The sequence below is a fragment of the Erpetoichthys calabaricus genome, chromosome 15, assembly GCF_900747795.2.
Source record: "Erpetoichthys calabaricus chromosome 15, fErpCal1.3, whole genome shotgun sequence".
Taxonomy (NCBI): domain Eukaryota; kingdom Metazoa; phylum Chordata; class Cladistia; order Polypteriformes; family Polypteridae; genus Erpetoichthys; species Erpetoichthys calabaricus.
The window spans coordinates 81,179,603-81,195,329 of NC_041408.2; positions in this window are offsets into that span (position 1 = coordinate 81,179,603).

Genomic DNA, 15,727 nt, shown 5'->3' on the forward strand with positions numbered 1-15,727 from the left:
GAGCGAAGCCACTGGGTAATCAACTAGTAGTTAATAAAATAATGAAGGGACCTGCTCACCCCTGGCTATGGAGCAGCATGTCAGTCAAATGAACCCTTGGAAATGGAGGGGCCCTGTATAAAAATGACTGCCATTCCTAAACGGCTCCTACAATGTTTTTGTTAAACCTCTTAAATTAAATTAAAGCTAAAGGTCTACACTTCAATCACATCTTGATTGCTTTGTTTCAAATCTGTTATGGTGGCATACAGAGCCACAATGATGACAATTGTGTCACTGTCCAAATACTTATGGACCTGACTGTAAACAGGTAGATACAGTGCATCCAGAAAGTATTCACAGTGCATCACTTTTTCCACATTTTGTTATGTTACAGCCTTATTCCAAAATGGATTAAATTCATTTTTTTCCTCAGAATTCTGCACACAACACCCCATAATGACAACATGAAAAAAGTTTACTTGAGGTTTTTGCAAATTTATTAAAAATAAAAAAACTGAGAAAGCACATGTACATAAGTATTCACAGCCTTTGCTCAATACTTTGTCGATGCCCCTTTGGCAGCAATTACAGCCTCAAGTCTTTTTGAATATGATGCCACAAGCTTGGCACACCTATCCTTGGCCAGTTTCGCCCATTCCTCTTTGCAGCACCTCTCAAGCTCCATCAGGTTGGATGGGAAGCGTCGGTGCACAGCCATTTTAAGATCTTTCCAGAGATGTTCAATCGGATTCAAGTCTGGGCTGTGGCTGGGCCACTCAAGGACATTCACAGAGTTGTCCTGAAGCCACTCCTTTGATATCTTGGCTGTGTGCTTAGGGTCGCTGTCCTGCTGAAAGATGAACCGTCGCCCCAGTCTGAGGTCATGAGCGCTCTGGAGCAGGTTTTCATCCAGGATGTCTCTGTACATTGCTGCAGTCATCTTTCCTTTATCCTGACTAGTCTCCCAGTCCCTGCCGCTGAAAAACATCCCCACAGCATGATGCTGCCACCACCATGCTTCACTGTAGGGATGGTATTGGCCTGGTGATGAGCGGTGCCTGGTTTCCTCCAAACGTGACGCCTGGCATTCACACCAAAGAGTTCAATCTTTGTCTCATCAGACCAGAGAATTTTCTTTCTCATGGTCTGAGAGTCCTTCAGGTGCCTTTTGGCAAACTCCAGGTGGGCTGCCATGTGCCTTTTACTAAGGAGTGGCTTCCGTCTGGCCACTCTACCATACAGGCCTGATTGGTGGATTGCTGCAGAGATGGTTGTCCTTCTGGAAGGTTCTCCTTTCTCCACAAAGGACCTCTGACAGAGTGACCATCAGGTTCTTGGTCACCTCCCTGACTAAGGCCCTTCTCCCCCAATCGCTCAGTTTAGATGGCCGGCCAGCTCTAGGAAGAGTCCTGGTGGTTTCGAACTTCTTCCACTTACGGGTGATGGAGGCCACTGTGCTCATTGGGACCTTCAAAGCAGCAGAAATTTTTCTGTAACCTTCCCCAGATGTGCGCCTTGAGACAATCCTGTCTCGGAGGTCTACAGACAATTCCTTTGACTTCATGCTTGCTTTGTGCTCTGACATGAACTGTGAACTGTGGGACCTTATATAGACAGGTGTGTGCCTTTCCAAATCATGTCCAGTCAACTGAATTTACCACAGGTGGACTCCAATGAAGCTGCAGAAACATCTCAAGGATGATCAGGGGAAACAGGATGCACCTGAGCTCAATTTTGAGCTTCATGGCAAAGGCTGTGAATACTTAGGTACATGTGCTTTCTCAATTTTTTTATTTTTAAATAAATTTGCAAAAAATCTCAAGTAAACTTTTTTCACGTTGTCATTATGGGGTGTTGTGTGTAGAATTCTGAGGAAAAAAATGAATTTAATCCATTTTGGAATAAGGCTATAACATAACAAAATGTGGAAAAAGTGATGCGCTGTGAATACTTTCCGGATGCACTGTAAGTAAATAAGCAAATAAAAATAAAAAAAAATAAATAGCAGGGTTATTAATGTCGGTGGGATCTGCCCCTCACCTACGCAGACACAGTGAACAGGCAGGGTCGAGGCCAGGTCAGTGGCCAAGTTGTACTGTTCCCTGCATTTATAAGGTTCCTTGCATCACCCATCAACAACAGGCGCTTAGAGTGCGATCCTGATTGGCTCGTAGTTGTTTCCGTGGCACTATGAACCTGCGGTTGCCTCGGAGACGGACAAGCAGCCCTCCACAGACGCAGCAATTGCAGTTTGGCATGTTGTCCAGTTGAAGGAGATTCGGGGGGAGGGGGTTCCAAAAGAATTCAGAAACCTCACAACACACACACTTTGGTCTGAGCACAAACCAGAATATCTATAAACGAAGATAATTTAAAAAGAAACAATAATATTGACTGTCACAGTTCCAGTGAGGCGTATTGCTGTTGGTATTAAGGAGTCCCAGCCACGTTTCTTGACACACTTCTGCCGAGTGATTCATTGTCTGGGAGTCCTCACAGTGTTAGTTTGGATGATAGGATGTTTAGCATTGTTCATAATGGCACTCAGTTTTGTTTTAATTCTCTCTCTTTTGCTACGACCTCCAGGGGGCCCAGAGTGTGCCCCGTAACCAATGTGGCCCTTTTAATGGGCTTATTGATTTGGTGGGCGCCCTGTCCTGATGTGATGTTACCATCCCAGCACACCACACTGGCCATCAGAGAGTTGTAGAAGATGTGATGGATGTCACTTCCACATTAAAGGAAGAAGAGCCTGCCCTGCTGTTTTGTCTCTAGTTCCCACTGTATTATGAGATCAGTCCAGCCTGACATTAATGTGGACCACCTCTACATCCCCTAACCCTGCACAGTGATCAGACATAAGAGACTCATTGGTGTGGCAAAAGTCAAGAAGCAGACCCTTGGTTTTGCTGTTTGTCTGTTTTTCTTTTTATTACACTTTCTTGCCTTTTTTTTTTTAGTTTTATGCTTTATTAGTCTGCGAGGGAGACGTTCTTGGGCACTGCCAGGGAAAGCTGCCGGAAAGTTATTTCCAGAGATTTCTTGCAGAAGGAGTGTGCCAGGCCAGGTTGGCTCCATATTCTTTGACAGCTTGAACTTGGAGCTGATAGTCACAGATTAAGGATGAGTCGGGCAAGTGAGGACACACACACACACACACAGAGTCAGCAAGAGGTGGTGCAAAGTGTTTCAGTGCTTTTCATTAAAACGGCGTCCTTAAGTACACTCAGTAAATAATCCGTCCATAAATTCAAGTGATTTGTGGATGTTAAAATCCATTACAAAATTGATTAAAATGAGTTGAAAACACAGGCAGGTCTTTTATATAAAAAAATACATAAATAACTAAACATGAGCCAAAGTGTCCCTTTCTAAAATGGCGTCCGTCCCTTCCGCTTACCCATATGGGCCTAGCAGCACAAAGAGACGCCCGCAGATAAGTGCAGTCAACCATTCAAACCACACTGCCATGTCCCTGGCCTTACATGAGAGACCCCACAAGCCCTGCTGCTACACCTGGGGTCATTCCCTTGAAAGCCTACACCACACGCCATGAAGCGAGAGCTCGGTAGGAGCGGCCTGCTTCATCCTCGTCGAGCTCTGGACCTCACGCTCACCTCGCCGAAGTGCCAGCCTCACGGCTCTCCTGATCCTGCGTCTCCATCTTTCTTCTCTTAACCTCCATGATGAGGCCTCACCTGGAGGGCTGTGTGCAGTTTTGGGTCTCCAGGCTACAAAAAGGACATAGCAGCACTAGAAAAGGTCCAGAGAAGAGCGATTACACTGATTAGAGGACTACAGGGGATGAGTTATGAGGGAAGATTAAAAGAGCTGAGCTTTTAAAGGAGATGAAGAGGAGACCTGACTGAAGTGTGCAAAATGATGAAGGGAATTAGTCCAGTAGATCGAGACGGTGACTTTAAAATGAGTTCATCAAGAACACGGGGACTCAGTTGGAAACTCCTGATCACACAAACATTAGGAAGTTTTTCTTCACACAGAGAATCACAGACACGTGGAATAAGCAGCTAGCAGCAATCCAGGAACTCAACTTGTGTCCATGAATGACACAAAATTTAACATATTAGCCACTGAAGCAGCTCTCTTCTCTATGCCATGAGCCGTAGGGGCTCACCTACACTTGTGCACACACGGCTTGCCTTTAATGGAGAGTTTTCTGGTGATGCCCACCGACATATCCGTCTCCGTCTGACATATCTTTTTGCAGTGAAATTCTTGCTTGTGTCTGCTCGGCCAGCTGCTCTCTCGGAGCACATGAAGTCGTTTGTCACCATGAGGGGTCTTCTTGCCGCCCCTGAACATTTCTTTCTCTCTGTGTCTTTTTTCCAACCACTGCTTTGTGGTGCAGCACTTTGGCCGACGTCCTTTGGGCTTACCTGAACATCTGCGGCTCGGGGGCTTTTTTCACATTTTTATCAACTGTTTGTACAACAATCTCGGAAATCATTAACTTCCCCTCCACCTGGTTGAACTTTGCTCTGTTTCTAGCTGAAGCCTGCTGTGCTGCCTATACAGCACGGAGGAGAGGAGACCTCAGGTTTCTTCTCACGTCAGATTTGAAGGATTTGGGTATAGTCACTATATTATATAGTGACTTTCACATCTATCTATCTATCTATCTATCTATCTATCTATCTATCTATCTATCTATCTATCTATAGTGCCTTTATATTTATCTATATATATTATATAGTGACGTCCACATCTATCTATCTATAGTGCCTTTATATCTATCTATATATATTATATAGTGACTTTCACATCTATCTATCTATCTATAGTGCCTTTATATCTATCTATATATATTATATAGTGACTTTCACATCTATCTATCTATAGTGCCTTTATATCTATCTATATATATTATATAGTGACTTTCACATCTATCTATCTATCTATAGTGCCTTTATATTTATCTATATATATTATATAGTGACGTCCACATCTATCTATCTATAGTGCCTTTATATTTATCTATATATATTATATAGTGACGTCCACATCTATCTATCTATCTATCTATCTGTAGTGCCTTTATATCTATTATTATATATATACTAGTCATTAAGCCCGTTACAATAATGGGTGCTAGAACAGTAGTTCATAAACATTAGTAGGAACAGTCTATATTAAATGGCAAGGGACCTTTTAATTCATTAAATTTTTTCCGTAAAATGCCTGTAATTTTCTCTGACAGTAATACTGGCTTTGCTGTCCGTAATATGCGTTTAATTTTCTGTCACAACGGTGGGCAATCGGCAGATTTTCCCCAGCAACTGATTTAATGTGCGCGAAAATAAATCTACTTTTAAAAGTCATTGTATTGTAATATCATGAAAATTCGTATATTTAGGAAAACCCCTTTCAACGACTGACACTTTACACTTTACCGGGCCAAGCTTCTTAATCGCAAATCTGACATCCTCAGAGTGAACACCTGCAAAACAATGGGGAAGCTGATCTCCGCGTCTCAGTACCCGATTGGATTTTTCGTGTTTTATGTTTTAGGTCTTACCTCATTTACCAAAATCCGATTGGATCGGCCGCACGATATTTTATAGGTCCCACCCTCTCTGTCTTGTGTGATGCGTCAGGCGGCCTTTGAAGCATCGCACCGTGCCCCGCGCATGCGCACTTCACCAGAAGACACACACACACGGACACATGGACGTACACAGGGGTTTTATTAAAGAGGATTGTGACTTTCACATCTATCTATCTATCTATCTATCTAAATAAAAGTAACAATATGAAAAGTAAGCAGTATCAATACTTCATCAACCACACTTGTTAATGCAGTGAAAAGAGGCCTTGTTGCAATGTACCAGGATGCAGATATTATATGCAGTAGCCCGAGTCCCAAAATTAGCCAAAGAGGAGAGCCGATTCTCAAGGGATAGATCAGGGGTCGGCAACCAAGCGTGGCAGGCAGAACGATTTTCAATGGCACTCTGATTAAATTGAAATACAGTATAGTAAAAAAAATTCTATTTTAATTGCAGCCGACGCATTCGCACCCTCACCTACGTTTTGCGTATGCGACTCACATGTAAATGTATTCAGTGTCCATGTGTTCAGTGCAGGCTGTGGGGTACGTTAAAACAAACCTGTTGTTATTATTAAGTAATATACTGCTCTAAAATGACTCATAAAAGACAAACACTTGATGTTCGTTCTTTTCAGGACTCTTGGACGAATGAATTTGCATTGAAAAAACTTGTAATTTATAATTTGTAATACAATTTTTAATGTGTTGAAAATTAAAATTTGACAAATTTTAAAATTTTTCACATATGCTCCTATGTATTTTAAAATATTGAATGACCATTAATATAAGATCCAGTTATAATGGGCTTCAAAAGTATGCCCATTATAACTGGACCAATTTTAGATATAAAGGCACTATGATAGATAGATAGATAGATACTTTATTAATCCCAAGGGGAAATTCACATACTCCAGCAGCAGCGTATTGATAAAAAACATAAAATTAAAGAGTGACAAAAATGCAGGTATAACAGACAATAACTTTGTATAATGTTAACGTATAATGATATATAATGATACTATATATAACAAAATTGATAGAATTATGTCGGCACGCGGAATAACATTGTAACCGCTGAAAGGTTGCCGGCCCCTCGGTAGATCAATCGAAGGTCAATGGCCTCCCTTCTGTAGTAGAAGAAGTCACTCCGTTTACCTTTCCTACATATTTTGGAACCAGCCCGGTTCCTTTATCAAGGATTACTCACACATGGGCAATGGTGCAGTGTAGCTTAAAAGTCCATTAGAAACACATTGCCAAAATATATTAAGCTTTACACGTCAGCATCAAAATGAGAACGCCTTTCACACTAAAAACATACATAAGAAATGTTGAAAAAATCTGCAGAAAAACTCACCAACAAAGTATTTGAAACAGAGTTAAACCATACCGGCAAATAGTCGGGGTACTCCTCTGTAGTGATCCCAATCAGAGGTGAACTGCCTGGTCCAGCCCCACCCTACCAGGTCCTTCTGGGGAGCCTCTTGAAGCTGCCGCTGTCTGTAACGTACCCGAGAGACGAGCCATCGGATGAGGACACAACACACAAAGCAAGGGGTAGGTGTGGAAGTGCTTTTATTAAAATAATCATTAATCCAAGAGCCCAGATGATGCAGTGTATCAAAAATCAATCAATAAATAAGTAATCCATAAAAACCGTCTCCAGTGGAGGTTAAAAACAATCCAATAAATAAATCCGTTAAAAGCGAGGTTAATAACACAATGCATGAAGCTGTCCTTTTAAAACCTCAGAGCCCTGGTGCAACTCTGCTATCCTGGGGTCTCCTCCCCTAATCCTGACTGGATCTTGCAGGAGGAGAAGATGCCAAACTCACAGGCACAGCTATCCTTCTTAAACAGGAGTTCCTACTCCCTGCTGCTCAACGGGAGGGCTCTCCATCCGGACCAAGGCTCGAGTCCTTACTGGCCACGGCACCAGCGCCGCTCCCAGTCTGAGCCTCTGACTCGCACTGCCTTTGCAGACTTCTGTGCAGAGTCACTTGCCCCCCTGATAACTCCAGCTGGGATGATCCACTTCAGCAGCCCCTGAGCACTGACCTCACGCTCCCTTGAGGGTCTCTCCTCACAGCTGCCTGCCATCTCTCTTTCTGGCTCTCTCACCTGTCTTCCTGCCTGCTTCTCTTTCCTTCCTTTAACCTCCACTCTCTTGAGATTCTCCTTTCATTTTGTTTCTTCCCACCTTCCTGCCACGCCAGCTCCCTTTTTCATCTTCCTCCACGGGTGCAGTGCCTCAATCACGAATTACGGAAAGCCAATGAAGCGATCAAGACAGAATACACCCTCAAGTGCAGGCATGCTCCGTCTCAATCACCGCACCAACCTCCTGCAGCCATGCGAGCAGGCACACCCACCCACGGAGATCAACCTGGCAATTTAATATTTGATTTATTTAACAGTGGGCTTCTGATTGTTAAGGGCCCACTATTACAGACTTTGGATCAGCCGTGGAGTGAAGCGCACTCGCGTACACCCACACCCGGTTATAACCCACATATCCTGGGACATGGTTATTTATTTAAAAACTGCACTGCGTCACAGACCTCTTATCAGAAGATGTTCTTCCGAATTATGGGGATAGAACTGATGAGCTCACTGGGGCAAGCATCCTGTCCTTGTCAAAAACCGTTGTGCTGTATGGTTGTCCACATTCTGTACCCTTCTGTTGATGTGTACGAGAGCTTCACCAAATCAGATTGCACACAACAGACGTCATTACACCCCATAAGGTACAAAGTTGTTACTCAGGCAGGTGGTCCAGTGTGCAGCCGCGCCGACCTTCAATTTGTAGGCGCTGCAAAGTTAATCGTTTTTTGTCCGGATGGACATTCCAGCACTTTTCCTTGCAAATAACCTCCACACCTTTCAGCTGAACAGGCAGAAGCTGGTTAAATACATTTATTGGGGTGGGATGGGGTCTTACTGGATGAATCTGAGAACAAGCAGCTAATGAGCATTGTTGAGTCTATATGGAGGTATCCGGGCTGGGGTCTTCAGGGTGGAAGTGCATATGGCGACAACAAAAGTAAAAGGAGAGCGGAGCCAGGAGAAAGAAGAGATGATGTGGAAGGCCAAAAATTAGACCGCACCTGTCTTTCTTTTTAAGGAGCAACTTTTATTCTGTGGGCCAAAGTCCTTTGAACCTGCTTTGGTGTGGAATCACACCACGATCTGTTACAATTCAGACATTTGCATTGTGGTAACTGCCAGTGGTCAGCCGAAACCCATGATGTCTGCATTAGAAAAGCTCTCGGAGGCAGCTCTCTTCTCCATGCCATGAGCAATAGGGTCTCTCCTGCACTTGTGCACACACGGGCTGCCTTCAAGCACTGCAAGTGGACCACTTTCTGGTGATGCCAGTTGACCTCTTTCCCTGTTTCTCACTCAATCAGCCTCTACTTTTTGCCTTTGGCCTCCATGACATTTCACTCATAGAGTGCAAATCCTGCTGACTACGCCAAATGTTTAATCATGGAATCACATTATGATCCATCACTTCACTGTGGTAACTGGTGGTGGCCAGCGATGAACCCTTGATCTTTCAATGCCCTAAGCCAGTGCTCCGCAACCGGTGTGCCACGGCACACTGGTGTGCCTTGAGCCGATACAGGTGTGACGCAGTCAAATAAGACAATTTTCTAACTAAATAATATTTCAACGGTCCTCCTTAGAAACACAATAACGAGAATACGTGCAATGAAATATTCGCGTAAATAGCCTTTTAAATGTTTCATAACTTTATGTGTCATTTCTCTGAAATAATAAATCCCATCGCCTGGCGCCTACGACGTAGGCCCTACGTAGTCGCCAGACAACTGTGTAGTATGCTTTGATAGGCAGAGCGTTCCGTGCCCTCACCTAGATTCAATTCAAGCCGACGTATTAGTCGTGCTACGTCGCATTCACTCGTCTTGCGACAGTAGTGATCATTCATTACTATTAGTTGTGTTGCTGAATTGTGTATGGTTAACGTTCTTCGTGTGATTCATGTTTAGTTTTATACCCCTTTAAATATGGATAAATTTTTATGTGGAAAAGATTCGTCTTCACGTACAGATGATGAAGAACCCAGCACAAGTGTTGTGAAAAGGAAGTACAGCGAAGACTACATTCGATATGGATTCTTGTGGTGTGCTGACGAAACGGCTCCAAAGCCACAATGCATCATTTGCTGCGATCAGCTATCAAACGAGGCAATGGCACCCAGTAAACTAAATTGCCATCTAAATTCAAACCATCCCAGTTACGCCAAAAAAGACAAACAACTCTTGTGTTAATTAAAAATGATAAGCGGTCATGCTTAAAAGATCTTGACCAAGAACTTCGGGTTGCGCTGTCAAATATTGAGCTGAATATAAAACTTTTGTGTTCATTGAAACAAGCGCAGGTATCGCATTAATCAGTCATTATGTTAAAATAATTATTAAGATTGCATAAAAGTAAATATAGTATAGTTTTTATGTATGTATACTTATAATAAATGTATACTTATAATAAAAAATGAAAATTTATTGTAAAATTTGTGTATTAAATTAATATCTATATATCAGTGACGTTGCTGGAGATCATGTTGCCCGGGGCGGTGAAAAATTTGACGCCCCAAAGCTGAAAGAAATTTTTTTTTGTGCCTCCTCAAGGAACAAAAAAAAAAGGAAACTACTGTAGTTTGGACGCCTCTAAATAGCTGGCGCTCGGAGCGGACCGCACCCATAGCTACGCCAATGCTATATATTTTAGCTTTTGACGTGCCGCGGAATTCTAGGAAGAACTTTGGTGTGTCGTAGGTGAGAAAAGGTTGCGGAGCACTGCCCTAAGCAGTAGGAGTTCTCCTACGCTTGTGCACACTTGGGACCACCGCTAAGCACTGCAAATGGAGCGCTTCCTGGTGATATCAGCTGAGCTCTCTCACTCACCCACTCTGCTCAACGTGTTTTGTGCAGCTCCATCACTGCTCTCCACCAGTTCACACAGCAGCAAACCTGCTGACTATGGTGTAGGAATGGGATCTGTATTTGAGGGTCTTCGTAATCCAGACATCTAAGGTTCAATGGTGGCTGTCAGCAGTTACCACAGTGCAAATATTAGAAGTTGGAAGGATTGTGATTTGATTTCACAACAAACAGAAGCTTTCCTCAAGCAGATTTCAACAGAATCCCGCTGCAGTCAGGACGGTTTTAGGCCTTGGGACAGATTCAGCGACATGAGACATTCTGAGGCCCGTAAGATGACATCTCTTTTGACTCCACCCACTTTCCACACCCCCCAACCCCGTGTTAGCGGTACACTTTTGTGCTAAATGTACTATTATAGTAATGGTGGCAAACTGAAGGTGTGTGCAAAAAATATTTATTTTAAATAAAAAAGCTTCACCAGGACAAACTGACGTGCTAATGTAATAAATGTCTCTTTGTAGTTGCTGCGAGGTCGCGAGCCATCCCCAATGGCTACTCAAAGCTGAACGAGTCAAGCGACCACTTTACACCTCTTCGTGCTTCTGAGGGCGAGTGCGTCACACCTCTGAAACATAAACTCCGCCGCAATTAATGCATTGTTAATATAAATATTAAAATTTTGTACACCAGTAATAATACAGTACTAATGATTTAACACAGAGAAGACCAATAAGACACTACTCTAAAGAGCTCCTAAACGTCCGGCGCGTAGTATTATATATTTTGACTGTTTACACAAATTATATGATTTATTTGATTCCGAGTCTATAAGAATATTTGGTATTAAACGTAGCTGAGTGCAATATATCATTTATTCTTCTTCATCTTCTTCCTTAGCATTTCCCATTTTTATATGGGGGTCAGCCTTCTGATTACCAGTGTAGATCCTTAGCCACAGAGCCACTACTCCGTTGAGTGCAGCATATAACTAACGTATTAAAAAGTGCAGTCTCGTGAATGAGACATGGCAAACGCAGATATAAAACGTATACTATAAAATACAAAATGTTAAGATTTTTTGTTCAATTTGTTTCTAATATATGACAACAAAACAACTGCTTCAGATGCAGAACTCAGAGACCTCGATAGTTTAAGTTTAATAAATGCCAAATACACATTTGAGTGCAGGAACTAAAGGGAATTGAAACCATCATGAGGGACGAGTAATATAGGCATGAGTTCTCCAGTGAAACAGGGGAGGGGGTGTCAGTTTATGCGCCTCATAGTGTCCGAAGTGCTCGAATCTGTCCTTGGCCTAAAACTGTCCTGACTACAGCGGGACACTTCTCGCCCATTTCCTCATTAGTGGATTTCAGTGGGGGCCAACAGGCGGAGAACTTGCTGAATGATGAGCAGTTTACAAGTATTCTTGAGTGTATCTTGGAATCATGGAGCTGTGATGTTGTTTTGGCTGACAAATGTGTGGAAAAATGGCAAGTGTGGATGAGTGTAGAGGCAATGGGAAATGGCATTAGTTTTCATATATGAAGAAAAATAAGAAGGTGAGGTGTGATAGCACAGGTTCCCTCTAGGGTCATGTGTAGATGAGGTAGGACAGTAGGGTTATGTTGGTGGGCCACATTATTCTCTCTGCCATGTCGTTGTTGTCAATCATTTAGTGGGCATCTGGGCGATGCTGCCCTCGGAGCCAGTATACTACTTAAAGGTGCCACTGGGTTTTGGACATCCTGCATGATTTGCTTCCAGCTGATTCTTTCTTGTGCTATCGTCTTGGCCTCCATTATGTTATCTTCAAATTGACGTGCCCAAGTTTTCTTAGGTGCATCTCGTTGCACCTTGATGGGTGGTTTTGTCATGACAGTCAGTAAGGGAATTCATTTTTGTCAGTCCCGCACAAATGGCCAAACTAGCTTAGTCTTCTTCTCCGAATTTCCTCCACTATACTGGGTTGTTGGAGGCAAGTGATCCTTATTGTTTCATTTTGTAGGCCGTCTTTAAGCAAAACTCTGAGAATTTTCCGCAGGCATCGCATCATGAGGTCTTGCCTGCAAAAGTGTCCAGGTCTCTGAACCATAGAGGAGGACTGGGATGAGAAATGCTTGGAAGAGTTGCATCTTAGTCTTAAAATGTTATATTGTTTTTATGCCAAAGGAGCGAGTTTAGCAGCCCAAACGCAGCAGTGGCTCGGTCGATTCAGCCGAGAACCTCGGAGGTAGTGGCTGCTTTCTTCTAATGTATGACTGACCCGAGATATCTGAACTCTGCTACTTGCTCAAACTGAATGCCATGTAGATAAGTTAGCTGTAGGTCCTCAGGGCTTATTTTGAAGTGAGTCTCGTTACTGTGGATGAATTAAAAAGGAGCTGCATAATCTTTTTTAAATTTATCTTTGTGCCACATGAAGAAACCCCAGGGCTCCAATGTGAGAGGCACATGCAGATTTACAAAAATACGGTTAATAAGCAGGTTGGTATTGGAGTACATTTTATTGGGCAACAATTTCAAAGAATGAACCAAAATAGTAAAAGAAACAAAATGAAAAAAAACAAAAACGTCGTCTTGGCCTCCAAACAGAAGTCTTAGGCACAGTAGTAACAGTACAAATAATGAAAAGACCCAATCCGAGCAGGGCAATGATCCACAAGGAGGTCACGCATGCATCTGACAGAGACATTTCGGTAAATGACGTTCTGCTCGTTTATGGAGTCTCTTCTTTTATAAATACACATCATAGAAAAAAACAATAAATACCTCGTTCAATAAATTAAAAAAAAAATGCAACTTAAAAATCCAAGGTCTGGAATTAGTCATTCAAATATTTGATGACCCTGTAGAAGTCACCAAGGAAGCTACACAAATGGTGGCAAAAAAAAAAAAGAAGCTGCCCATCAAGCGTCACTACACTGCTCACCATTTGACTTCAATGATTTGTCGTGGCACAGGTGTGGCAAACTCCAGGGTGACGAAATGTACAGGAAGGTGAAGTGGGTTCACTCCTAATGGCGGCCCTACGGGTGAAAGGCTAGAGGTTGGTAGGCGCGAGAATGCCAATCCAGTCCTCACCAGGGATTCTGGGAGAGTCGCTTATCCTGCCGATATAAAAGCAAGCAGGCTGGAATTGTAAAGCGACTTGGGATGGCGTTTGCTATGAATTTGAGGAAGTCATCTTGGTGTCCCTAATATGCTGTACTTACCATGTAATTACCTGTGTAATTACAGAATAATTAGGTGTTATCACCTTGTACTTACTGTGTAACGCTATAATTAAGTACTCAATTGTAATTGTTATTCCACAATTTTTATAAATATGTGTAAATTATGGAATAACAATTACAACTGAGTGCTTAACCACAGCATTACATTGTGTTACACAATTAATATACTATAAGTCAGGTCTTGAAACCCTAAAAATCGATCATAAAATCGGACCCGATTTATACGCCCGTTCAAAAATGCGACACTTAATTTTTATTTTTTACATCTTCTTGCCTCCTCCAATCTCACATCAATTTCTCAGATGCATTGAATTTTATTGCAGCAGCGCAGTTACCAGTTTTCTTTCGCCACTTCAATGACTTTTAATTTAAAACCAGCTTCATATTTTCGTCTGAGCGAATGCTCCATCGTAGATAAGGGATGCTCTTACGATAAATGTGTATGAGGGTGCGAGATACAAAAAAATACAAAACAGTGCAAACGTCGGTTCAGAATAGTTCGGGTATTACCGTGTGCTCTGTGGTTACTGTCTCAGGTGGGTGTTAGCATATCATAATCTCTTGGACCAATAGCAGGAGTTTTCCGCATTCGACTTATAAGACTGACATTATAAAATACCAAAAATTATACTGTAAAATCCAGTCCCGACTTATACGCGGGAGAACGTATCTGTGAGTATATACGGTAAATGCTCCATATAGCAGAGGACTGCACAGTCGGTCCTGGAGGGCTGTAGGTTTTTCTTCCCAACCAATTTCTTAATAAGAAGTCAATTCTTGCTGTTGAAAGACTTACTGCTCAAGCTACATTTTTATGCTTCATTATCGTTACCTCGTTTATAAGATCCCTGTTCCGCCAATTGCTTATTCGAAGTCTTAAGCAGCTGCCTTCACCGTTTTTAAGTTCTCCTCATCTACTGTATATTAACAAAGCTGTGTGGATGTCGGTTTGTTTGTTTGTCAATCACGCAATAATGGCTGAATTGATTTTCACAACATTTCGCATAGGCACTGCTGTTGTCAGGTCTGGTTGCGGAGCATGTACCGGTACAGCGCGTTACTGCGCCCACCACACAACGAAACAGCTCAGGGTTGGCAAACCTGATGGCAGACATGCGGTCCAGTCCCATGCTCTGGAAATAACCATCCATCTACTGCAGCCAGCTGTTACGTGGGCATCCCATTGTCCTGGTCCAGATGTTTGGGTCCTTAACAACGAGGATCCTGCAAGACCTCCAGGGAATTGCGCCACATGGCCATAGTGCTGTAACTGTGCCTCATTCGGGACTCCGTGAGAAACTGCTTGTTCGAGACAAAGTCAAACCAGCGGTACCCTCATAAACTCTGCATTGCTGTTGGTTCAACTTAAAATGTATAATATATGGCATATCAGGGAGAGGGGATTGTAGTTGGGGATGGGGGGCAACAATTCTAATGAGACTGCAGGGTTGCACTGCAGCTGATGGGCAGAAATTGTCATCAGCGTGCACAACTTTTTGTAGCAGCCAAAGTGGAATCTCATCTAAGACCACAGGTACATACAGCGTTTTCTTTTGAACTCATTTGGATAAGAGTTTTATTCCCTTGCAGGGTTACGGTTTATGTCTAAGTGTACGTCTTTTTGTCTCATCGTGGATTTTGCTTCCAAAATACAGTTTTCCGCCCGTTTATTTATGCCCAGGCAACGCCGGGTACTTTGGCTAGTTAGCATTAAGATGCGCATAACTAAGGAACCAGCAGTTGTACATCTAACTGTGTGTTCATCGTGAACTATCTGGTTTAATAAAATATCTGGAAGGAAACTGAAGAGAAAAAAAGTGAAAGACTAGGAATTACTCATCCACGTCAGGCCACACGTCATTTAGGTGATATCCTTGTATGGCTGTGAACAAGCCTTACAATTAATATGAGATTGTTATTGGCAAAGGTTATTTTCTAATTAGGCAATAGGGACTGAGCAAAAACCTGTGGCCACTACAGCCCTCCAGGACCAGCTTTGCAGACTCTTGCCACAGAGCAGGGGCGTCGAA